The sequence below is a fragment of the Triturus cristatus genome, chromosome 1_2 (assembly GCF_964204655.1).
Source record: "Triturus cristatus chromosome 1_2, aTriCri1.1, whole genome shotgun sequence".
NCBI classification, from domain to species: Eukaryota; Metazoa; Chordata; class Amphibia; order Caudata; family Salamandridae; genus Triturus; species Triturus cristatus.
In genome coordinates, this window is record NC_140580.1 from 1,011,371,192 (window position 1) to 1,011,398,492 (window position 27,301).

General features: G+C 45.3%; 2 protein-coding genes across 2 annotated transcripts in view; both read right to left on the bottom strand.

The window, feature by feature from the left end:
- LOC146868592 (uncharacterized) overlaps positions 1-27,301 on the bottom strand; it is an 895,771-nt gene that overhangs the window by 485,437 nt on the left and 383,033 nt on the right. The gene's annotated exons all lie outside the window — the stretch shown is intronic.
- Positions 1-27,301, bottom strand: part of LOC146868595 (protein Niban 2-like) — a 299,178-nt gene that overhangs the window by 87,392 nt on the left and 184,485 nt on the right. The window lies entirely within an intron of this gene.

The window sequence follows — 27,301 nt, forward strand, 5'->3', positions numbered from 1 at the left end:
GCTGGGAGCCCAGAAAGTTACCAAGGCAAGCACGCCCTGGCTCAAGGAACCTTTCTGATGACTCATGACATGAGTCTAAAAGAGGAATATTCCTTCACTGTTAGGAAAATACACTGCACTTCAAAATATGTGGAACATTATCCCTGCACTACAGAAAGCTTTACCATGCCATGCTAAATATTGGTTTTGCAATATCTAAAAGCCAATAACAGCAACAATGCCAATAACAGTAAACCCGAGGAGGTCAGATGCTTAGACACTGTGGACGAGAGGCCACATTTCCACTGGGAATAAATAGAGGGATAAAAAGCTAGCTACCTACTGTAGAGAATAAACACTCGAGGTGTAATGCCTCGTATGTAGTGTAGGAATAAGCACATGGGGACACAGGCAAGGCACATACGAGGAAAAACACTGAAGTGGAGTAAGAAGCCAATTATCTGAAGAGAGAATATTCATTGGAGGAAGAGGTTCAGCTCATGGAGGTGGAAACAACTCCTTAGGAGAGACCGGTATCCGAAGGAGGGCGTAAACACCTCCAAATAACAGGCCGACTACCTGGAATGCAGTGCACATTCTGAAAGGCATGGTGCCCTGCTCTAGTTTCTCCAGCTTCATTGCTTCCAGAACCTGTGACACTTCCTTCACATGCTGATGCGGTGCTCCCAATTAACCTGAATGATTTACACTGGGCGGTCTCCATACTCACACACTAAAGGGTTACTACTCTGGTTGTCCTTAACCTTGTCCTGATGAAGACTTCATCAACGTTCCAAAGATAGGTCGAAACCTCAATCGATTAGTTTTTGACTGAAACTAGATGGATCCTTATGTGGAAACATCCGCTTTGATACATCCCGGTTTTTGTCTTACAGGAACAGCACAGCCAAAACTGTCTGAATTGAACATGTGACTTCGCTTTTAGATTTAACCCCCGTGTCTGATTCAGATGACTGCTTTGCTAGTACATCCCAAATTTTAAGTGACACCCTTCTCTTCTTTTATACTTAGGTTAAGTTTTAATGCGAGATTAATTACACAACTCGTCAAATTATATAAACACGGGACATGTTTATGCTACTGTATATATATATATATATATATATATATTAAAACAAAGGTGCCTTTCAGCTTTGGGAGGTCACTCGACAGATCCTTGCCATACGGCTTCCTAATGCAGCCTGCTTTCCTGCTCCTTTGCAATTGTCTTCGCCAACGCGTTTCGAGGAAAAACCCCTTCTTCATAGGATGCCACCAAATGAAACACTTGAGCCTCGCATCCATTTACTTTTGCGACTTTATTGATTTTCATCACTGCCCCCCAGTGCTTCAATGTAGAGTTGGATGTTTATTGTGTCATCGTAATACAAGGATCACATCACGACTATATGATCATTTAGCGCGTTAACAATGCAGCCTATAAGGAAAGCTGCATAGATTGGGATTTGGACAACTGTCCTACTACAAAGACCATTAGAAGGGTCTTACTCGTTCTACTTACATAATTAACTAACATAAATCATTACAACATTGACCTTTAACAAATTTCTCATAAACATATACATCCAAACAAAGCCAATTTATGGAAATCCCCTGACCGTATGAAAAGGATGCCCGTATTAAGAAAACACTACTCTGCAATACTAGTGGTAGAGGAAGATATATAAATATTGATAAGCTAAACTTGTATCTGTTTGTCTGCAGCTTCATATTGCTCTGTTATCCCTCAAAGTATACGTGGCTCACACTTAAGACAGAACCTAATTTTAATAATCTGACTGATCGCTTGCTTGAAGCTTGTAATAATAATATGCGTGTTGTCAGAATACTAGACTTTTTGGTCCATGCCCTGAACAGTTCTTTTGGGGTCAATTAGACCCTAGAGGTAGTGCCCAAATAGGTGTACACGCTTAGGCACCACTGTGGATTTAGAGCTTGCTCACTGGTTGGCTCATACTTTTAGCTGGTAAGAACTCGAACATAATGCATGTGTAATGGTTCTCATTATGAGTGGCCTGTAAAAATCCTCATTACTTGCGTCCCCTGGAAATATTGTTACAAGGGGTCTTGGAAATTTTGTAAGGGGAATATAATAGGAATTATGACTTTTTGAGGAACATGTAGAAATAGGACTTACAGTGCCAATGTTCTCATGTTTTTACCAGCATTCCACCTGGAGACTTCACCAGCATGCAGCAGGTGAAATCTCTGGGTGAAGACCACAGAGCAGCAGTGTTCCTGCTAAACTCATAATTCCATTGAGCCATTCATAATGAGTGCCTATGTGTACAAATACAGCTTGCATACATTAGTCCCAATGTTTTCACCAATGTACATTTGGGTGCAAAAATTCGAAAAACACCTGCCACAAATATTATTTGAGCTGGGAATAGTTCACATTCAGTTTTAAGTAGATTTTAATCAATGCCCTTTGTCTAAACCACTAAATGTAAATTATATTGTAATTCTTAGCTCTATAGACCACTTCGGATGAGAATGATGGAAGACTGATAGAAAGCTGCATTCGTTGTTTGCAATAAATAAATTTCACATGAGTAATCAATTTAATGCACCAGTCAGTGAATCAATCTATGCTACTACCTCTCAATATTTCATCCACTAGTCCCAAGCATCCTCTCTTCCTTTTTGTCCAACCACAGTTGATTCTAATTATTGCCATTCAATAAGTATGAATGGGTGTCAATAATACTGCTTCCCGCTTTGAGTGAGTCCCCACATTCTTCAAGTGGGATGGCACACACACTTAGAGACAAGGGAAGCAGGAAACAAGGGTGAAGATTATCAAGGACTTGAGTGGAAAGAGGTCCTCACAGAAACCAAGGTGTCTTATCAAATGCTGGATTTTCCGTGGCCTCTGTTGTAAGCTATGTTTGAGCTCTCAGCCCCTCTTTGCCACCTAAATGGCATCTCCACTGGTCTTCCAGGACATCTTCTTTTATATAGGATCCATCACTTTTACATCAAAACGCCTGGTGTAAATGCACTCTGAGACACCTAGAACTTTTTGACTGCATCTTCCCAAAACTAACCCCATAACAAAGTTAAAAAAAGGCTAAATGACCGAAGAAGACTCAGGAAAAAAAAGATAACTGGAATTACAAACGAAGGACAAGGAGTGATTTGTATGGGTGTTGCCTAGGAAGGAGGCAGTGTCATAACTCCTGCCAAAGAAAAACAGCCAGGTTTGATTTGGAGCCATTCTCAGTACTCTGTGGAATATGACTAGTTTGCATATATTTTGCCATTTTTACAGCTACAGTTTCAACTTTAAGCAAGAAACTTCTAAAGAACGACAGCAACTCTTGAAACTGTTGTTAATAATTGACCATTCTTTCCCCACCATTCTCCATCATTTTATAAAAAATTAATCTTCATATTTTCTACCTGAAATGCGTATTGGAGGTTTTCTTTAGGATAAATATAGATTTGACCAAATACTTCACTGCAGGGTTTCCAGTGTGAATATCCATATACTTCTATATTGATGCTAAAATATAATAAAATACTTGTACATTACATTCTACCCTGTCAATAAAGCCAATATGATAATATATAATCTGCTGCTACTAAGGAAAAATGCCTGTTCGAGTTAGTGACCAATGTTCAGCCAGGAAGCCCTTTCATCACAAGACATTCAATACTAATTTCAATACAGTTACTCTTAGCATTTTGCATACATCTACCAAAGAGAATGCTAAGGTATGTAGAATGTGTTCAGACATTCTGTAAGGGATAGAAATCTCTCTAGAGCTGACTCTTCTACACTGGTTTGACTATATCACCACCTCGAAACAGAGAATCCAACAGCTGAACAGAATGCCCATAGGGAAACAAGCACTGGCAAAGACAATAGGCTGCCAACCTTTTGCCATTGCCAGTGCTTGTTTAGTATTTATGTTTTGTTTTAAAACGTTATTCCTGAGGGAGCTGGCAGGCCCTTGCCAATTTAAAACAAACATGGCTAAAAGCCGAAATGATCTCTTGGTCTCAGAAAGCAGAAATTGCCATAGTAGTCCCCGGGAGCCGGGAAGTGAACTAATTTAAGTGTGGATGTGCTCCTTGTGAATGATAAGAATGCCATCATGCACATTATAAATAGCCAATGGCTGAAGTTAGGCGACTTACTGCCCTATGCTGTATTGGATGGAAAGAAAATGTGAATAGCTCAGCAACTGGCCAATGGATGAAGAGGGCTGGCTGAAAGCTCTATAAATAAGAAGATGTTCTATATAATTTCAGTACGATGAAAAGGTCTTGGGTAACAACAGACTTGAAGAGGAGGGTGTTTGATCTACGTATATTGGGTCTGACCTACCAGGGATTCTTTTTATTATGACTGTCATTCATATGAGGCACTGGTAGGACTCCAGTTCGCTCAAGCTAAATCAGAGTTAGATTCAACTAATGGTGCAAACTTAGCAGCGGCGAATGGCACCTCATTCGAGTCTCTTCGGTTCCTCCTGCAAAAGCGGTCTATAATGTGGTTTGGTAACAGAACTGAGCTAAAAAGCACCTAACCCCATCATAAGTAACTGGACACATGAAGGTGAATCCAACAGCGTGTGCTGTAAGTAAACTCACCAAGTCATTACTGAAGGGTGGTACCAAATAATGTACACGTATAATCAAAGTCCTAATACATTTCATTAGAGCACATGTTCTTGCGGATAGATATGCTGGTGCTAGGGAATCAACAGGATCCGTAGACGAGGGATTCAAAAGCCTTGAGGTCATTGAGAGAAAAGACATGTTTTAAGACTTTTATGTGGGTTACAAGTAGATGTTTAAGGGCAAGCAGTTCCAGGAAGGGGGGGGGGGGGGTTGGGCTGAAAAGACCTCCTTCCCCAGTGTGCGCTCTGAAGAAATGTGGAGTGGAAAGAAGAGGGGGGCGATGACACATGCAGGGGGAGTGGTGGACCTGGTCTAAAATCCTGGCTTGGGGATGAAGGAATGACTCATTCGTCCACTATCAGACTTAGAATCTCTCCTACAAAGCAGCACAGGTGTGTACCTTCAGCAAGGCCCTGGCGTCATGTGTTAGATGTGACCCTTTCACTTTTCCATTTCGTTTTTAGTCTTCATTTTAGCAGCAAACACAGGTCAAGTTTCCCTTCATCTAAATAATTATTGGAGATCTTTATTCAGTGAGATAATCGATATCATAAAGTTTCATTTCCATAAAGCTCTGCAGAGGAGCTACAGCTTGTTAGGCGGTGCAGACTTTGAATGCTGCAGGACATTTTAACATCCAAGCACGTCTTCCAGCAGGGGGCACCCTCCGGGTGCAGGTCACAGGTCCCAGCAGCCACAAGTTTCAAAGACTCAACACAGATTGTGGTGGAATTTACAGAGAGCAGCTCAGAAGGTGGGGATAGTGAGGAAACACTCCGGAAATACATTAATGATGGTGGTGTGTAGTCACAGGGGTCTCCCAACAGATGAACATGTTTCCCCTCTGAAAATATAAGCACTTCTGCTTGACATTTCCACGGGCAGAGATGTCACGTTTCCAAATGCATAAATACTTTCTTACGGGAGTGCCCCTGGGAATCTGTGGCGGACGCTGATTCATGGTAATACTCCCCGAATTCATAGAAAGTTCCCCGGAAACTTGGCAAATTCGTTCAAAGGAAGACTGAGTCCACAGGTGTACGTTTTCAGATTTTGTTTGAGACTCTAGTGAGTCTGGACCGTTTTGATGGTGCTTTTCATAATGGTCATGGAGGTCTCTGTGAACCAGTCCCCGTTGTATGTATATATTCTCGTTGCTTTTGGCTGTTGTTCTTGATCACTGAATGAAGTCTCAGACTCCACTTTCATGTGGTGCGTGCACGCACTTCTTCGATCAAGGCTTGCGAGTGCAGAAAACTGCAGCGCGTTCACTCACTACAACACCATGGAAAGCGCATGCCCACCAGTCCTGAGTAAATTACATGGGCTGCCAATCAAACAAGGGATTACCTTTAAGGCTTTGGTCCTTGTGCTTAGAGCTATTCACGTCCCAGCTCTAGAGTTTCTGCCATGAAAATGTTCTTGGTATCGCCTTCCAGCTCATTCTGCTCCGACTCTCGGTTTCTGGTGCCCATTTCCAGATCCAGAAACGTAAGTATGGGTGGCAGAGCGGTCTCATGGCGGCGCGCGAGCTGTCGAATGCCCCTCTTTAATACCTTGGAGCCCAACCAGATACATTACAGTTTCGGGGACTATTAAAGCCTAATCTTTTAATATGCAGATCATTGCCTAATCTAGTGTCGGTTGTGAAATCTTAGTGCCCAAGATGCTGCAGTGTATGTGCCGCTTTATATGTGTATGCGCGTAGACCGCAGACCACAAACTGAGCCGGTGAACTGGACAGAAGCCCACTTGTCTTGCATCTCAGTAGGAGACAGGGGGCAATGGCATCTGGCTTGTTATGACATGTAACTGTAGCTTTATGTAGACTCTGTAGAGCAACCTCCATTGCTTCCAATGGCATGCAGCTGCTGTTTGAAGTTTAAAAGCACAATAATGGCTAGACCCAAAACGGTGGTCCCCCCACCCCCACCCAACAGGAGATTAGGTCTCACGACCCTATGCATCAGTGCATGGCTGTATGTTTCTGCATTCAATTCAAATGCACTGCTTGATCTCAAGAGTGAGGTCCATATTAGTAGCATGCACGGTTTGTTTCTATTGTCAGAGGCTTTGTAGGTGGATCTGTGCTCCTTGCACTCGTGCCCATGCAGGGCTGGGCTAGCCATTCTGTCACTCGGACATTTTCCGAGTGGGCTACACGGTTGGAGGCTGCTTTCAGAGCTAGGTCGGATGCCATAACCCCACCATGAAAGCTCCCATCTAGTCATGGCCTCATGCAGCGTTGAGCTGGTTTGAACATTGCGTTGAGCTGGTTTGAACATTGTTGCAAGGGCTGAACTCGGTTTCCAGTCCTGCCCTGTTTCCTTGACTGCCACCTTGTAATTTGGGGCTGTAATCATCACCATTTCCATGGGGAGGAGTCAGGAGATGGAAGGGCTGGTATTTGTGTCAATTTACCACCGACCTGTGGGAGCATGCACAGATGAGGAAAGCACGGGGTGCCATTGATGTCACCGGAGATTAGCTTGCATGTCAACGTCTTTACATTCTTGCTGGTACGGTCACTGATGTTGTATGGTGTTGTGGCTGGGTGGGAATATCCCCCTTTATGATGTGGCATAGAGGGCATCACCCGTGAGTAAAAAAGACTGGCTCTGCAGAGATGCTCACACACTGGCCCAGATGTAGGTGTCAAAGTGGGGGCGTGCCATGCAAACTTCTTTAAGACACTCCTACTTCTGTCTCCCACCAACAAGCCTATATTTGCAAGGCTTCCAGCTACTCTGACCTAGCAGCCGACATGGGCGGTGTGGGTACCAAGACAGTGCCCATACCCAGATAAACATATATTTATGTCACATTTTTCTTCTCGTAGACCAACACGCACCAACACTCCAACTTGTTGCCGGAACTTCTACAACATAGTTTCCTAGATTGCTTGTCTCATTGTGCTATCACTGGGGATGGTGTTGTGAGGATTGGGTTGTTTGTCCCATTGCAACCTTTGCTGCCCAGGTGGCAGACTATTCCTTGTCCAAGTGTTGTGTTCCTAAATATTTTCCAAGAATTGCTACAAGCCTAGGTTCTGCACCACTGCCTTCTTTGCATGGTTACGTACTCTGCCTAATAGACTCACTTCAATGGGAAACCCTGTTGCTACAAACCACAGACCAGCTCATGAGTAATGATTAGCTGAGCTGTGTGCACTTCGCTCTGCCAGATACAAACGAGTATACCAGCAACAGTGCCAAGCCCACTACCGCAGTGGTCCAGGACACACCCGGCCCAAGGTCTATCACTGATTAATAAACGTACAATAAGTGGCCCTTTGCCAGACAGGACTGGGCTCTGAGCCCACTGGCCAGGTTTTAAAAGGTTGTTGCTGCATGGGCAACAAAGCAGGGGAGTACAAATAAACACTTGATGACAGAAGGCAGGCTGCGGGCAGGTCTGTACTGAATATTGTTTACAAATCCCTGTACATGAGACACCAGCCGACAGCTGCACCAACTCACGGTTGGAGCAGGGCACTCGCTTCAAAGTACAACGCCGTCCAGGTGCAGGTGGGGACGGTCTGTTGGCACCTGGCAATAACCAGTGGCACACTAACAGCACAGCAGTTCTCCAGCCTCCTCCTGAAACCTCTGGGAGATCTGGGGTCACAGCAGAGAAGTTTTATCAGTCTCTGGGGTGGATTGGGGAGTCGATGGGCAACAACTTGTTCACAGTGGCATTGTAATTCGATGGAAATCAGTCATGGGTGGTGTGGCGGGGGGCAATCCTGAAGCTCACCCACTTGCTAGCCCTGTGCTTACCTACCAAAGCAGAGATGAACTTGGCGACTAAAGGGACCTTCTTTTGAATAATGTTACCATAGATTTTATAACTAAACCAGGCATCATCAAATAAAGAAATATTCTGCTACTGTTATTGGTAACCATTGTTGAGGATGTAAGAATAGATAAGAGGACAAGCTTTTATACTTTTCACTGTGGATCTGACCTTGGAACTTGGGTCAAGGTCGTCTTAGTTAAGTGCATTTACACCGTTAAAGGTTTCGTGGCACTAGGCAGTGTAAAGATAAGACTGCACTGGTGCAAACAATCAAGTTTGCAGGAGTTTGAGGAAACAAGCACTGAGGTAGAGAAGTTCGAGAGGGGCCGGGAAACTACTGCTCCTACTCAAGAGCGACAGAAGTGGGGAACAGTGACAATAAGTAGGCCACATGACTGTGGGTGCGATGGTGTCATGGAGGAGGTGTCAGAGATCGGTGCAATTGGTGTGCTGTGCAGCAGGGCAGGCAGGGAAGTTGTAGAAACTGAAAAGGCAATGTTGGGATGTGAAAGTGAGAGGGGGTTTAGAGGCTAGAACAGGGAAGGGAAGTGGTAGGATGCTGAACATACAACTGCAAGAACTGGAGGGGAGACGTGTTTAGATGTACAGCAGGGGGGTCGTGGGAGCCACATGGAAATGCTAGCAGTAGTGGGGGTGGAGGTATAGTCAGATGGTTGGGGCATTTGTTAAGTGCCATCTTTTGAAATGTTCTTAAGGTTGGGGAGAGAGGGGTCTGACGAAGAGGGTTTCAGAACATTCTTGTTGGGGAAGAGTGACTCAAAAGAAAAAGGGCGGTGTTATAAGCGGAACAAGGGCGCCAGGGAGGAAGGGAGATGGAAGTCCAGGGTATAAATGTGAGGAAATGGTAGAAAATGATTTCGAAGACAGAGAACTAGTGCCTAAATTGTGCCAGTGAATTTTAAAAGCACTGTAACAGGGGTTTCATCTTACGCTTTGGCAGACTGTGGAAAAGGGAATGATCAGCCCTCAACAGCCTCTTGGAAGGGCAGCTTTAAAAAAAAAAAGAAGCAAGATGGACTCCTCCCTGGATGAGGAGGTACATGCAAATTTGCAATGCAATAGGGCTCGCATTTCGAGAATTTGAGCTATTGCCATTGTAAATGACAATGTCTTTTATTTATGTGTTTCAAAAACCTGCAAGCGGTGCCTAAACACACTCTGTCCATCACCACCCCCTTTTTCCCAAATCGATTTTATCCACACTCAGTGTGGGAGGGTATGCTCAGACGTGAGTCCCTTGCTCATTGCACCATCAGGATTCAGGCAAGCCGGGCCGACGAAGGCTGTGATGCCAGAAACCGGTCCCCGGAAGCTTGTTTCCTTCCCAGTACAAGAATTGGCTTGGTAGTTTGGTTTGCTCTGTTCCCATCATGCACTGGGACAGGTACAGACTAATTTGCATGTAGCCAGGTTCTGAGCTGGGATGGTGCAGTGAGCTAAAAAACGGTGATGGATTAAAACCATGATCTCTTGACTTGGTAAGAGTATTCTGCATCATTCAGAAACTCTGTCCATCACCACCCCCTTTTTCCCAAATCGATTTTATCCACACTCAGTGTGGGAGGGTATGCTCAGACGTGAGTCCCTTGCTCATTGCACCATCAGGATTCAGGCAAGCCGGGCCGACGAAGGCTGTGATGCCAGAAACCGGTCCCCGGAAGCTTGTTTCCTTCCCAGTACAAGAATTGGCTTGGTAGTTTGGTTTGCTCTGTTCCCATCATGCACTGGGACAGGTACAGACTAATTTGCATGTAGCCAGGTTCTGAGCTGGGATGGTGCAGTGAGCTAAAAAACGGTGATGGATTAAAACCATGATCTCTTGACTTGGTAAGAGTATTCTGCATCATTCAGAAACTCTGTCCATCACCACCCCCTCTTTCCCAAATCGATTTTATCCACACTCAGTGTGGGAGGGTATGCTCAGACGTGAGTCCCTTGCTCATTGCACCATCAGGATTCAGGCAAGCCGGGCCGACGAAGGCTGTGATGCCAGAAACCGGTCCCCGGAAGCTTGTTTCCTTCCCAGTACAAGAATTGGCTTGGTAGTTTGGTTTGCTCTGTTCCCATCATGCACTGGGACAGGTACAGACTAATTTGCATGTAGCCAGGTTCTGAGCTGGGATGGTGCAGTGAGCTAAAAAACGGTGATGGATTAAAACCATGATCTCTTGACTTGGTAAGAGTATTCTGCATCATTCAGAAACTCTGTCCATCACCACCCCCTTTTTCCTAAACACACACTGTGCCTATAGTCCTTGCTGATGAACAGCGAGGCTGGCAGTAAAAGAGGCACAGGTGCTGCCAGCCTTGCTTCGCATAAGCAACGACTATAAGTACAAAGTACAAATACAATTAGTCGCTTTGAAATGTGACAAAATAATTATTATATTAATTCCAAATTAGGTTGTACTCTATGTGGAGCTGATGAAGGGACATTTATAGAAGGTCTTATATAAATGAGATGTGGTAGGTGCAGTACAGCAAGCTGCGCCAAAATGTTCCTAGTGAGCAAGCCATCAGCACTGCTTGTCTAGTTGCAGTACCACAAGCTGCGCCTAGAGGTCCCTAGTGAGCATCATAAACTTTGAATATATGGTAAATCTACCCTACCCATAATGCATTGCATGCAAGACAGTACCACAAGTACATTCAAATAGCTATGTTTATGTATACCATTAGCAGCTTTGAAATGTGACAAAAAAATTATTATAATAATTCGAAATTAGATTGTACTCTATGTAGAGCTGATGAAGGGAAATTTATGGAAGGTCTTATATAAATGTTAGATGTGCTAGCAAGTCACGTAATCACTGCCAATCTAGTTTAGGACTAAGTGAGCGTCCTGTCTGAAGGCCTTTAAGAAAGTAATGTCTTGAGGCTGTAATTAAAACTTAGGGCGTAACAACACACATAACAGGAGGGTGTCCGCATGGGAGGTTACAAGAAGAGACAAGGTGGTACTAAGGAGGGACTACAAAGCCTAATGACCACGAAAAGCCACCATTTACAAAGGACAGGAGCCATTTAAAAAGAGGGGTGGGAAGGAAGTGGAGCTTAATCCACATATCCTGAATACAGCGTGTCTCGAAGAGACAGCGCAAGCGCTGCCTAGGTGAGACCTAAAATAGAACAGAGGACACCCTTCCTTCCTTTCTGGGTCTTTTGGATACAGAATCACAAGGACTCCTCAATGAAGGGGTCTTAAGAGGCACAGGCTGTGTTGTGCCGGCCCCATTTGCTCAAGTACTCCGATTTGCCCTAGAAACAACTGCAGATAAGGGGAGTATTCAGATCAGACAAGGGGAGTATTGAGATCAGGCAAAGGGAGTATTCCGATCAGGCAAGGGGAGTATTCCGATCAGGCAAGGGGAGTATTCCGATCAGGCAAGGGGACTATTGAGATCAGGCAAGGGGAGTATTCCGATCAGGCAAGGGGAGTATTCCGATCAGGCAAGGGGAGTATTCCGATCAGGCAAGGGGAGTATTCAGATCAGGCAAGGGGAGTATTAAGATCAAACAAGGGGAGTATTAAGATCAGACGAGGGGAGTATTCAAATGCTTTTCTTTACTCAGAGTATGTCACCTATCCGGAGCTGCTCTGACACATCAGATAGAGATGGATAGAAACAGCACTGAGTACATAATGGTACAGCTCCTGGAAGTGATATATATTTGTAACATCCAGTGTGGGCGAGAACTGAGCACAGCACATTAGCTTGACTGACCTTAAGTGTCATCAGAGTGCATGTTCTGGTACGTGCCGGATTTAAGAACCCAGCAGACCTGGATGCTTTAAGGTCACAAGTGTCAGTATTTCAGTGGTGATAAGAGCCAACACAAAGTGTACACTTGTTATTGCCACAGGCAACTATAGGGAGACCGGGGGCTGTGAGAAAAGTCAGTTCCCAGAAAAGAAGTGAAGTGTGCTAGGATGAAGACATTTCAAGTCCCAATCCTGTGACGTGGGTATCTGGACTATGAGATCTCAATGGATATCTCCAGATACCAGCTCTTAGGTGTTCAGACATGCTTTTACCACAAGTAACGAGGAAAGGGAGAAAAGACCCTGCCAACAGATTTCAGATTCTAAGCCTATGAACAATCTGCCCAAATGGCCGGCTTCATACAGCCATGGACTTAAAGAATGCACTCCTAATGAATGCTTTTCAGTACAGCAACAACTTCTTCCCCAATCCAACATTCCACCATTTGTCCTCCACCCGATGGGCCAAGTTACATATTTTGCCATCCAGAACCACAGAAGCCTCCTAAGACAAAGGCCCACCTCCCCCAAACATCACCAAACTGGCCATCTGTCTGCCAATAAAAGGGCTCTTTTACATCTTCAGGGCCTAGTCTTCAAGGCTGTCCAAAGCGCAGCTCCAATATACCCGCCCCATGCCCTTCTATTCACCGCCATGCTGCGTGCCTCCAACCATGAGGCTCCTATACCCTCAAGTCACTCTGCACTACGCCTACATTCTGGTCTTTCATCCTGCAAGGGCTTTCTCACTGGAATTTTCTCCCATCTGTTCCTCTTGCTCTAAACGTTGAAGGCCATCAAAGCTCACCAGCTCCAAACTGAACTCCAAATGGAAGAAGACTTTCCACCATCCCCGAACTGTTCCGGCCAATTGCCCCCGATACCTACTTACTTTCTCTTCAACGCTCCTTGAAAACTGCTCAATGTGGAATATGCTATCTATGTCAGGCACCATACCTTTATCTCACCACTAAACGCATTCACTCAAACTCTTCATGGTCTTGGTACTGTTGATTTACGATACCCTGTACATTTTACTAAACGCATTCACTCAAACTCTTCATGGTCTTGGTACTGTTGATTTACGATACCCTGTACATTTTGTAGAAATGCTTCTGCTGTTCAATAAAGACACACACTGCTGCAGAGGTGGCTGCATAGCACAGGCTGCGTTTGGACTGGTAAGCAGCAGGGCACTGTGCTTCAACGGGAGGGGCTGGACGATGCTTTGAAAACATGAACATTAAATGAGGCTTTACATATTTCCATTATACATTATTATATTATGCCTATATATGTATGACGCGAGGCAGAGAGCGATTAAGTGATGAACCCAAAATCAGACAATTCTTCCTCAGTTGCTGTAGCCGGGGTTTGAACCAAAGTGTTCAAGTTATATGGTCACCAACCATGTAAACTCTTCCAACAAAAAGGAGATATTTAGTTACCACTGTAAGCTTTAACAATAACCGAAATCAAGAGGGACAGCTGTGGACAAGATCCAATTCGGGGCACTCTTTCTGCCATGAATGAACTTCTGACCTCAACAGAGGTGCAGACAGGGCCCCATCAGGACATGTAATCAAGATCTGGGGTCTCCACGTGGCTCAACATCTCCTCTGTTTTTAGCACAATCACAGAACGGCCCTTGTGTTATTACAAAAATACACTCGGCGAAATGCTATACACAGCGTTTAAAATGTGTAATTACAGGGAACCAGAATGGAAATAAAACAATAATTAGATGACAATGATGCTGCCCCAAACACTGAAGTGAAGCTGAACGTTTTTGATGTCTCTGCTTTAAAATATATGTGCCACAGAAAGGATGCCGCAAAAAGCCAAAATGGTGGCAGCTTGCAGCGAACAGTGAGCATCACAGCCCAACAGGGAACTATAGCTGGGAGCTCAACAAAAGAAGTCCCAGGTAGACGTCATCTCCCCTGGAGAACTGGCCATGCTTTGACAAGCCTCAGGGAGAAGAGGATGGGTTGTCGGCCAACATATTGGTTCAAGGATTCATGTCACTCCTTGGAAAAATCTCACTTAACCAGGAGGCCATGGACAAAGTCCCTGTATCAGTAGCTCCTTGAGGGGTGGAGCAGGGAAGTGTCTAGAGATGATGGATGTACTGTCCAGGCTGAGGGACAGGTCTCTGCTTAAACTGTGGCAACCTTTGAAGAGGTTCTTGTCAGACTACAGGGACAAACGACAGGCGGAAGAGTCAGTCGAAGCCCTGTGACGTCCACACACAATGAAAATGACCTGGAGAAAGCTCCACAGGAAGAACAAGTTGACTTAGCCACAAGAGGCAGTGGCCTTGCAGCCAGTCCTCCTGGTTGCCAAGAATGACAGTAGTGCTCTGCCCTGTAGCACGCATCCGCTGCAGGACATGTAGCCATGCAACCTAGCACTGGTCCCACCAGCTCGTACTCCGGGAAGCTGGGGTACCACATACAGAGAACTAACAATTTACAGAATCCAGCCCTGCTTTTCCAGGGAGATATAATCCACTATGCAGGAATGATATCTGCCGTATGTAGTGTTTGTTACAAAAGGGGGTGGTGATGGACGGAGCATCAGAACCAATCAAACACTCACACCCAGTCAACAGATCTGGGTTTGATCCATCACCGTTCTTTAGCCCACTCTGCCACCCCAGTTCAGACATGGCCATATGCAAATCAGTCTGACCCTGTGCCTCATGGGAACAGTCCAGCCCGAACTGCCAAGCCATGCCTGCCCTGGACCGGAAACAAGCTTCCTAGGACCGTGTAGTGTTTGTTAGCAGGCAAAGCGTAGACACATCATGCTGGCAGGTGAAACAGGTTACAGATTCTGAGATCTTCCACTTCTTCGAGACGTTCTGGCAGGCCCAGTGTTGGCAGTCACACATTCAACACGGACTCCCTGTGTGATCGTAGGGTATCATGAGTCGGGAACAATCCTCTCATGCACCTGAGAATCAACCAGTCATCCCACGAGGTACTGTGAAGTCCACAGAACAGAAAATAGAAATATAGATAGAGTGCAAGATAGTAGAAAAGTGATTCATGCTAAGTCAAAGTTAGCACCATGTATCCCTCATCACAGGCTTGATCCCCAGGCCTAGAACCTTGATCGACTCCTGCAAATGGTGTCAATTTTCAGTGTCCCCCTTCCAAGATATCGGGCAAGGGCCTTCAAGCAGTGAAGTATGTAGTTCACTGCATACTCTGCTTTAAAAAAAGCCATACCACCCTTGCACTGAAGTCCCTACTCTGGCTTCTGATGAAGCTAAGCACTGGATTAATAACTCTTTGACCTGTGGATAAAGTGCTGGCTGGTGGCACCTCCTGTTACCTACCTGAGCTGGTGAGTTCATACCACCTGCCCAGAAGCCCATAGCTTGCATCTCTCTCAAAAGCTATCGCTCCCGACAGCAACACTGCGGAATGATATCTGCATTTTCAAGCTAATGCCCATAAAATGAATCCCATCTGGCCTTGTCCCTTGGGATGGATTTAAGAGATTACTGTAATGACCGAAAAACCACCCAGACGTCAGTCCTGCCCAGTGCTTGTCCACCAGGCTTCTTTTGGCTAGCTGCCTTTGTATGTGAGCACCATGAGACAGCTGAGGGACATCCTGGGCTGCAATTAAAAGCAACAAATAAAACAAAACTGAGGTCTGTGTGGTTATTGAACCTGTTCTGGAGTGAGGTGGCCTCCTTAAGTCTGAATTCATGGAGTAGACCTCAAAGTCTACTGCACGCCGGAGAAGGGCAGTGCACTCAACAGCACTCACGAGAGGCAGGGCTGCCTGGAAATGCGATTGATTCTGTTTTAAGATAAGATAAGATAGTATTTAGAGAGCACACTAAACCCGTAGGTGTCAAGACGCTAAGCAGACACAGTAGGGAAGGGGAGCGCAGCAGCAGTTTAAGAGGGGAATAACCAGGGGGCATATTATGAAGCACGGCGTTAAAATTATCGCCGCTTTAGCGGCAGAAAACTGCCGCTAAAGCGGAGATAATGGGCTTGATAATATGCCGCAGAGAATTCCAATAGAAGCCCATGTTGACACCAGAACATGGGCTTCTATGGGAATTCTCAAGGGCATATTATCAAGCCCATTATCGCAGCTTTAGCGGTGGTTTTCTGCCGCTAAAGCGGCAATAATTTTAACGCAGTTCCTTGATAATATGCCCCCAAGTTTTCAGGAGTTACCTGAAACAGGAAGAGAGCTAGCATTGGCGACGGCAGGGGGGAGAGAACTCCAAAGCTTGGTAGAGGCCACCGAGAAGACACAGCTGCCCCATCTGGATTTACTAAGTCTGGGCACAACCAGTTTAAATTGTGCGGATGATCTCAAGGTCCTCCCTGGGGTATATCGATGGAACATAGATTTGAGTTGGGATGGACCATTGCAATGCACGGCCTTATATACTGTACTTAGGGCCTTGAATGAAATGCGTTCCTTAATAGGAAGCCAGTGTAGCGACCGGATTCCTTCTCTGGCAGATTGATGTTTAGGAATATTTAAAATCAATCTTGCTGCTGCGTTGTGAACCATCTGGAGTTTGTTCAAAGATGCAGTGGTGATATTAAGGTAAAGGGCGTTGCAATAATCAAGCTGAGAGGTAATCAAAGCGATGATAGAGGGCCGGTGCAGTTCTGATGGGATGAGTGGCAGGGCTTTTCTGAAGGTTTTTAAGATAAAAAAGCATGTGCTGACTGTACGATTGACCTGGGCATCAAAAGACAGACCCTGATAGAAGATTACCCAGATTTTTGGCTGTTTTTACCGGGGCAGGAAGAGGTCCGCATTCTGTTGGCCACCAGGCCTTAGACCAGATGGACTTCGAGGCCCAAAAATGAGTACCTCGGTCTTGTCTGTATTAATCTTTAAAGAATTGCCCTTCATCCAACAGATGATGTTTGACATGCAAGCGTTAAACTTTTGTGCAACTAGCTGCAGGTTGTTGGTGACAGAGACAATGGTTTGGGTGTTGTCCACGTAGGAGAGCACCTGAAATCCATAAGATCTCACCAGTTCAGCCAGAGGGGTCACATAAAGATTAAAAAGGGTAGGGATGAGCGAAGAGCCCTGAGGTACCCCACATGGGAGAGCGAAAGCTTTCGTTTTAAAGCCTCCACAACTAACTGTGTACCTTCTGTCAATAAAAAAGGACTGGAGAAGCTGCGGAGCTTTTCCCGTGACCCCCACTTCCCGCAAGTGTTGGATCATTCGCACTGGGGAAGACGGTGTCAAATGCTGCCCATAAGTCAAGCAGAATCAACACCGCCAAGCCCCCTTGATCTACCTGCATCCGAATGTGGTCAGAGGCTGTAATGAGGGCAGAATATGTACTGTGACCGGCGCGGAATCCATTCTGGGAGCAATCTGAGATTTGCCGTGACTCCAAACACTTCATCAGCTCAGTATTAACGGATTTCTCCAGGATTTTTGCAGGAGGAGGAAGGAGGGAGATACGGCAGAAGTTCTTTAGTTCCAGGGGGTTGGCATTGGGTTTCTTAAGGAGCGGAAGGACAATTGCTTCCTTCCAGACAGCTGGATAGCAGCCGGATGTGAGTATTCCACTGTATACCTTACACAGAAAATTGGCTGCTAAATTTGGTGCCATTTTAAGAATAGAGGGCGACAGGGATCAGAGGGCGCTCCAGATTTAAGGAGGAGTAGGAGATTTTTAATTTGTTGACTTGAGATAGGGGAGAAGGAAGACAAAACATTCTTCCTAGTGGTCTGAGAGTGCTCCACCATACTCAGTTTGGCCCTGTCATCCGTGACTTCCTCACTGGTGGGTACCTTGTCAACGGAAGGAGCAAACTCCTGGTAAATCTGCAGAACTTTCTCTTGAAAATAGGTTGCTATTTTATCACAGAAATCTTGTGACGGGGTCATGGGCAGTTGCTGGGGAGGTTCAGAGATTTCCTTGATTACTTTAAAAAGCAAACTGGAGGAGTTCTTTAGCCTGGAAGATGGCCTCCTTGTAATTCCACAGCAGAGAGCGCTGCTTGTTTTTCTCCTGAAGGCAAGGATTAATGCGCCATTTGCGCTCTTGTCTGCGGCATTCACGCATCAGAACCAATGAGTTCATCGGAGAACCATGGGGCGGATGTTTTACTCATCAGCGTTACCAAGCAAGGGATGGTTATCCATATATGTAAGCTGAGGACATGGGCTTCATCCTTTGAGCCCCTCCCTCACCTTTATGCCCCGAGGGACTGGGTGACCATGCCCAGCCATCGGTGGTGACAAAACTGTGCCCTCTCAAAGGTCCTGGTGTGCGCCCGCGGGTGCAGAGAGCTGCAAGAGTCAAAACTACTTCCAGCCTCCTGCTCATCTCTTGCACCCAGATTGCCTCGGATTCACTTATCTCCACCTTTCCCTCCTCCTTCTTCCAGTCTAATGATTTTTTTTGTCTTCTCTCATTCCTGTCCATTCGTCTTGCCTTTTCTCGTTCTTATTCTCTTCTCTCCTTAACTCTCTATATTTTGTGTCCTCGTGCTGAACTCCTTGTCTCTCTTTCACTCAGACCCTCTCACCATATGTATGCCTTCGACACTTCCTTAGTTTACAGTTGTCCCCTACTCTCCCTTCTATCCCTCTAATCCCCTTTTATTTCCCTTTCGCCCTACACTTTATCTTTTACCAACCCACTGTCCACATGTTTTTCGTTTTCTACCGTTCACCTAAGAGACCCCATGACATATTTGTATATGCATCTTTTAACTTTTATGCGTTTGCGTTCTCAACGCCAATTTCTTCCTTTTGGACCCTCCACCACTCCCCCGATTTTCGTCTCTCCCTTCAACACTATACCTACTCCACCTTTCTCCTCTACGCTTCCTTTGATTCTATTTCTCCTCCCTTCTCCTCTTACGCTTTCAGCCCTTCTCCTTTCCTCCGTTCAGCAACAGGCCTTTCAGTTCCCTGCTCTACACCGGCTTTATTCGCCCCTTCCATTGTTCTCTTTTCACTCCTGTCCTCCTGGCCCCTCCCCCTGTTGTTCTGGAATGAACACGACTCCCAGCAGCCCCTTCACTTCCTGGAAGTGACTACATTCACCAACCAGTGCTTCAGTGCTGGCTGAAAACAAGCCAGGGCACAACAGGCCGACAGCTTTCAGTCTGTAGAGGCCACGCTGTAGAATCTCACATCCCCATAGCAGGCTTGGAGGAGCAGGGTAAGGCCCCTGGGAGGCGGGCGTGGACCCCATGCCAACATCTGCTTTGCACATAAAGGAGGAGAGAGTGGTATTTCTACAGGAACCTCATTTTATTTTGTTTTTATGCCCCTCTAAAAACAACGCAAAAGGGTAATCTCTTTGGTGGGCATAAAGTCGCAAGAAAAGATGTATTGCCAGCGGTAGACTCACTGACCATGAAAAGCGGCAGCAGGCCACCATGACAAGGAGTCCAGAGGAGCCCTATTCAAAACAGCGGGTGAGAAGTTAACATAACGTGTAGATGTAAAGCACACGTTCAACCGTGGGTTATCTTGGGACTGAATAACAGATGATTATTGTTACCCAAATCATTGGTCCTCATTTTATCGACTTCAGAAGGATGGAAGGCTGAGGGGACCCACCGTGATTTGAACCTGTGACCATGAGATCAAACACTCTAGGGCCCTCTGAATGAATTATGGTACCCTAGGCGTGGTACATCTTTTGCACGCACAAGTGAGGATTAGTGGCTAAGATTAATTCATGTATTCTTCCCATCACTTTGTTGTATTTGTTTCAAAATACTAAAAAGTTACATTATGGAGGCACTTATAGAAATCCCCTCCCAGCAGTGGGTACCATTGGCAACAATCTGTGGTCTTACTACAGAATTGGTACAGCTGGTCAGGCTCTTGTTGTCCATTCTTGCAGCGGTGTTGGGCACAATGGTGATCATGCGGATGCAACAGATATAGGTGTATGGGATGCATCCAGGAGGATGCTGGTTCAGCGCATAAAGATAGGGACTGTTGCCCTCTCCTGAGGGACTTCTGGGACAACATTTTCCTTGCCATTTCCAGATACAGAGTTACAACACTGGCAAACTTCCTGAGCGAGCTGGCCCTGTTAGTTACACCATTGGACGGCTTTTAATCACTACTTTTGATTTCTGGCAAGAGGATTTTACATCTCCTGTTGGCCTCCAAACATATCATCCTCTCTGTCTGCGGGAAGAGCATAATCCCAACATATGAACACTGGTTAAGCAAACTATGGCATCTTCTGAGACACAAGAAACTTATCTACGAGTTGGCCGATAGTTCTAGCCTCTTTATCAAACTCTGGAACCCAGTTATTTCTTACCTACACAAAGACTATAGAGGTCAGACTTGCTCCCAAACGCTGCTCGTCCAGGGTTAACGGACTCTTCTTTGGTGACATGATTTGGCTCTCCTGCAGCCTTGGGAGACTAATAACATACGATTATTTCTTCGCTTCTGGAAGTGATCAAGGGTGGGGGGTTTGGAAATTAGTATGGTTTGTGGGGAACGATAACAGGTGGCTGCACCCACTGAAAGTCCTGAAAGTTTGTTCTTTTGTGAAGAAATGCAATAAAAGACTTTTGAAACAAAAACAAAAAAAGAGAGCGACTAGCTCCTGGAGTATGGGGATTACTTTTTGAAAGATGGCAGGCCAGACTTAAAAAACAGTGAGATGATCCTGAAGCATGCTGGACATCTGCATAGGGGAGATATTCAACATGCTGCATTACTTGAAACTACCACTAGTATTCCTCAAGACCTTATCTCCCCAGGCCTTCTGTAATCAATTATCTTTGGTTTTTATTCGCTAATGATTGATCAAATTCGCTCCTCAATGTTACAAACTGTAACCAATCCCATTTCTATTAAAACGTGTTCTTCCTTCATTGAATAAATATATCCCCTTTAGCCTCTCCTAATATTTCTCTACCATGCCTTGACCATTTCACATGTCTTACTTTGGATGATGTTTTCCAAATATGTGATGCCTGTAAATCGGGTTCCCCTCTTCATACATTTCCTATGGACATGCTTTACAAGAACATCCTAGCTCTTACTAGGATATTATATAACATCATTTGTTTCTCCTTTCGTTCTGGAGTTGTCCCAGATGAGCTGAAATAAGGAATATTTTGATCATCACTGAAATTTAGATCCCACCAACACAGCTGATCATCATCTAATCACACGTCTTCCTGCTGTCGCCAAAATACTTGAAAACATTGTGGCTACGGAAATATGCACTTATCTCGAAAATAAACATCTTCTAGAAGATACCCTGGCGAGCTTTTGTCCTCACAGGAGTACAAAGTCAGCATTAGTCACAGTCTTGGATGATCTAACGATGGCTGCTGACCAGAACGCTACCAGGGTTCTGATTTTACTAGATCTTTCGGCAGCCTTTAACACTGTAGATCCCACCGTCCTGCTCCTCACTCTGCTGGAGTGTGGTATAAAATAAATTGCTTTAGCCTGGCTAGAATAGTTTCTAAACAATTGTACTCCGAGAGGAATAATAAAACATTTTCATTACCCATCAACTGAGTTTCTCAAGGTTCAGCTCTCTCTATTTAATGTTCATATTTGTCCTCTTCTTTGTATTATCAGGATTTAGGGCTGCACTTTTTACTCTTACGCTGATAATAGACAACTTTTTTAAAAACTTACGGGTCAGGCGTGCATGACAGAAACCCTACTAGGCTGCCTCAATAGTTTCAAAAGATGGATCGATTCAAATTGACTGAAAATCAATAGGGAGAAAACAAAGATTATGATGGTTGGCAAAGATCCCGCGGCCTGCTATTCTACTCAATGGATGTCCACCCTAGGTGCTCGACCTGATCCTAAATCTTCCGAAAAAAGTCTTGGTTTTAAATTTGATCCTGAGTTGAAAGTTACGTTCAAGTGTCCTCAATTGCTTCCTCCGGTTCCCGAATGCTTTAGAAGTTGAAATCTATTCTCCATCTGCTCTGATTAGACACCAGAAAAATAACTGCTGCCATCACCATGGGGTCCAGACTCTAATATTGTAGTTCTCTATATCTGGCCTAAAATATCAACTTCATATTTTTTCAGATAGTGCAAAATTGAGCCTCAGCCAAAGCAATTTTGTATGATTTTTACTGGCTTCAATTGAAACAATCATAATTTTCAAATCCCTTTGCTTGATACAACAATGTCTATTTCACTGTGCTCCTAATTTTCTTATAACTCAGTTATCACAACACATACCTGCACATCATTTTCTCTCTTCAAACGTTAATCTTCCTGTTATTCCTCGTGTCAATAAAGCCCTCACTGGGGCAAGTCTTTCACTGTTCTTGCTTCTAAAAACTGCAATCAGATTCCACTTGTGCTAAGACTTTTTAGGAAAAGACGTCAGACTTTTGGCTTTTACTGGCAACTTTCTGCTAACTCTGTCCTCTTTCTCGAGGCTTTTCAGCACCATGACACCCTCGGTGTGAGTTGTTCGTAATAAATTATCAATAAACTAACATAACATTACATAACAAACATAGCTGGGTCCAGAGAACAGTGATTTTGAATCAAGGATGGTGGGTGCGTTCTTTGATGTACAGTTGCTGGGTCTTGAAGGGTAGTGCTACGGTGGCATTTTTTTATTTTTTATTGGAAGAGTTCATACAAACTATCAATTCAAATTTTATCAAACTTTACATCATAGAGGGAAAAAACAGAAAGCACTATACATATTCCACTTTTAGCAGAAGCGTGGTATATTACAACAAATGGAAAACCTTGTATTTTGCATTATAGCATTCTTTTAAATCATTAACTCGCCTATATAGTGTGCCTATCGCCAATATAAGTGATTCATTAGCCCAGATAAAGGCAGAGAACATTATCTCAATTTCTTTAAAAACCTTCATCTGAATAGCGCAAGAAATTGCAGCAAACAAAAAATTGCACAAAAGTAAAACTGACATACGGATCAGCGCAATACGCCCCATTATTGATATGGGTTAATTAAACTATCTTGTAAAAAGTACCTTAATTTTACTAATCACAGGGGAATAGTTCAGTGCATATAGATCATTGATATTATCCGCTGTATATATTCCTAGATAGCGCTAAGGCCTGGAATTAACGAGAGAATGAAATTCTGAAAGTAAAATCTCAGTTTTTAACATTGATCTTGTATCCACCCAGTGCTTGATACTCTTGAAAATATGAAAAACCCTCCTTTGATTCTTTAAAGCCAGATTTGGAAAATCAAAAGAGGGTTTTTTATATTTTCCAAGAGTATCCAGCTTTGGTGGCATTTTGATGCTGAATGATATGGATACTGGTTGGATGCTCAAGACTGGTTGTATTGACTGGTTGTATTGGTTAGAAGTATGGTGCTTGAGTTTGCAAGGGCAAGGGTAGTGGTTGGTTCTGGAAGGAGAAAGGATGGATTCTGAAGGGCACTGGATGGCTCCTGAAAGACAGAAGATGAATCTTGGAGGATGGTGGGTGAGGTCTGAAGGTTAGCGATAGTTTTGGTACCTCACAGGCAAGAAGCAGTTGGGGTGCTGAAGGGTGTAAAACAGTTTTGGGGGTTTGAATTGGCTGAGGACTGTTGATAATTTGCACAAATGTATACGAATCATATCTTTGTCTGGAATGGCGGTGGAATAACAGTTGGGGGGCATTATTTGGCTCTGGGCACCGCGTTGGCATGCATTGCGACGTTTGTGGCTATTGACCTTCAATAGGGAAAACATGAGACAAGAGATGGAGGGGTGCTCAAAGCAGTGTAAGTACCTTTAATACTGTCATCTGACGTACAGAATGGAATGCACAGCACGGCACCCTCTCTTTGGTGTCCATGGGAGCCGGGGTTTATTTTTCAATGTAAAAGGCTCATCTAACATTGATGACCCCTCAAGAGGTGGCACACATGGTGCTTCTTGGGAGATCCAAAATGTGGAGTGAAGTGGCCTAGCAGGTGAAAACTACAAAGTGCTTTGACCATGGTGCCACCTCTGTGATGCCAGCGGCAACAAGGCAGAAACATTAGGGTGCCCAGTTTCTGTGCATTATGATAGGTGTAGTTTACAGTCACAGCTTGCACAAAGATGCGTTACTTACCCCTGCCAAGGAAAAATGGAGATGTGTCCTGAGCCCCTGGAAAGGAAGAAACCAGCAGCCCTTCCCAGCAGACCAAACCTGCTGAGGGATCCGGACCAGTTCAACACCTGCCTGCCTCAACGCAGGTTCCTGGAATTGCACAATGTTTCCCATGATGTTATCTTCTAAAGGTAATTAAGTGCTGCACTGTTGTGCGTATTTCTTGGGCTGTATTGTTCATCTGGATAAGGAGTTGTTCCGACTTGTTCCCATTTTGTTTTGAAGTAATTTCCTGATCTGCCTTTTGGGAAGAAGATGAACTTGGAACAAAGGGAGAGACTCGGGACAGCTCACAGAGCAGTGTGGGAGGTAGTGAGATAAGAGAAGGCGGGGAGGGGGGGGCGGTAGTGCGAGAAGCTCAGCCAATCAGAGGTAAACGAAAACACATTCATCTTCGGATGTTTTAATGCCAAACTCTCCTTGGGTAAAAAACCGGTCTTATGTATTTTTTTATTTATTTTTTTTGCAGTTTTACATGGCGCGCACTTAGCTCAAGGAAATTAAAGCGCTTTATTTGAGAACCAGACGTTATACATGTTTTTATGCACGAGGAGATAGAGTGATTTGCCCAGGATCACAGGTTGTAACCAGTGCTGGGATTCTAGCCCAGTACTCCCGTTACAAGGTCGGAAGCTTCAGCCCCTAGGCCACATCTCTCCGGAACCTCCCCTTTCCCTTATTCACCCAACCTTCTAAATTATGTATTGGTTAACACCGATCACTGTTGGCATCAGATGATGAAAGTTAGGGAAATTTAGGCCTAGGGATGAAAGATAGCACAATCACACACACGCATACAAACACTGCACTTTATTTACACCATTCCTGACCACAATCTTGTAACAGTGTTACTGTGTCTTCTCCACAGCACTCTGAGTGACCCGCAGGTCACAATCTCACTAGTGAGTAATGTAACGGGGTTGGTATATTTGCTGAAGAGGTCACTGATTAACCTGCACGTCTCAGGAGCAGTTCATGATGCGTCTGTTGTAAATATTTATAACAAACAAATGATGGACGGAATGCTGACAATGCATACATTCTCCCCCAGTCAAGAGATCTGGGTTAAATCCATCGTTCTTTTGCCCACTACACCACCCCAGTTCAGACATGGCCATATGCAAATCAGTCTTGACCCTGTGCCTCATGGGAACAGTCCAGCCCGAACTGCCAAGCCATGTCTTCCCTGGACCGGAATCAAGCATCCTAGGACCGGTTTCTGGCTATCAGCCGTCATCAGCCAGGATAGCTTGACTCCAGTGGCGTAGTGAGCACGGGTCCCACGTCTGGGAATACCCATCCCACTTAGGGCGAAAAAGCGTTATAACAAACAAATGATGGACGGAATGCTGACAATGCATACATTCTCCCCCAGTCAAGAGATCTGGGTTAAATCCATCGTTCTTTTGCCCACTACACCACCCCAGTTCAGACATGGCCATATGCAAATCAGTCTTGACCCTGTGCCTCATGGGAACAGTCCAGCCCGAACTGCCAAGCCATGTCTTCCCTGGACCGGAATCAAGCATCCTAGGACCGGTTTCTGGCTATCAGCCGTCATCAGCCAGGATAGCTTGACTCCAGTGGCGTAGTGAGCACGGGTCCCACGTCTGGGAATACCCATCCCACTTAGGGCGAAAAAGCGTTATAACAAACAAATGATGGACGGAATGCTGACAATGCATACATTCTCCCCCAGTCAAGAGATCTGGGTTAAATCCATCGTTCTTTTGCCCACTACACCACCCCAGTTCAGACATGGCCATATGCAAATCAGTCTTGACCCTGTGCCTCATGGGAACAGTCCAGCCCGAACTGCCAAGCCATGTCTTCCCTGGACCGGAATCAAGCATCCTAGGACCGGTTTCTGGCTATCAGCCGTCATCAGCCAGGATAGCTTGACTCCAGTGGCGTAGTGAGCACGGGTCCCACGTCTGGGAATACCCATCCCACTTAGGGCGAAAAAGCGTTATAACAAACAAATGATGGACGGAATGCTGACAATGCATACATTCTCCCCCAGTCAAGAGATCTGGGTTAAATCCATCGTTCTTTTGCCCACTACACCACCCCAGTTCAGACATGGCCATATGCAAATCAGTCTTGACCCTGTGCCTCATGGGAACAGTCCAGCCCGAACTGGGACCCGTGCTCACTACGCCACTGGAGTCAAGCTATCCTGGCTGATGACGGCTGATAGCCAGAAACCGGTCCTAGGATGCTTGATTCCGGTCCAGGGAAGACATGGCTTGGCAGTTCGGGCTGGACTGTTCCCATGAGGCACAGGGTCAAGACTGATTTGCATATGGCCATGTCTGAACTGGGGTGGTGTAGTGGGCAAAAGAACGATGGATTTAACCCAGATCTCTTGACTGGGGGAGAATGTCTGCATTGTCAGCATTCCGTCCATCATTTGTTTGTTGTAACGCTTTTCGCCCTAAGTGGGATGGGTATTCCCAGACGTGGGACCCGTGCTCACTACGCCACTGGAGTCAAGCTATCCTGGCTGATGACGGCTGATAGCCAGAAACCGGTCCTAGGATGCTTGATTCCGGTCCAGGGAAGACATGGCTTGGCAGTTCGGGCTGGACTGTTCCCATGAGGCACAGGGTCAAGACTGATTTGCATATGGCCATGTCTGAACTGGGGTGGTGTAGTGGGCAAAAGAACGATGGATTTAACCCAGATCTCTTGACTGGGGGAGAATGTCTGCATTGTCAGCATTCCGTCCATCATTTGTTTGTTGTAACGCTTTTCGCCCTAAGTGGGATGGGTATTCCCAGACGTGGGACCCGTGCTCACTACGCCACTGGAGTCAAGCTATCCTGGCTGATGACGGCTGATAGCCAGAAACCGGTCCTAGGATGCTTGATTCCGGTCCAGGGAAGACATGGCTTGGCAGTTCGGGCTGGACTGTTCCCATGAGGCACAGGGTCAAGACTGATTTGCATATGGCCATGTCTG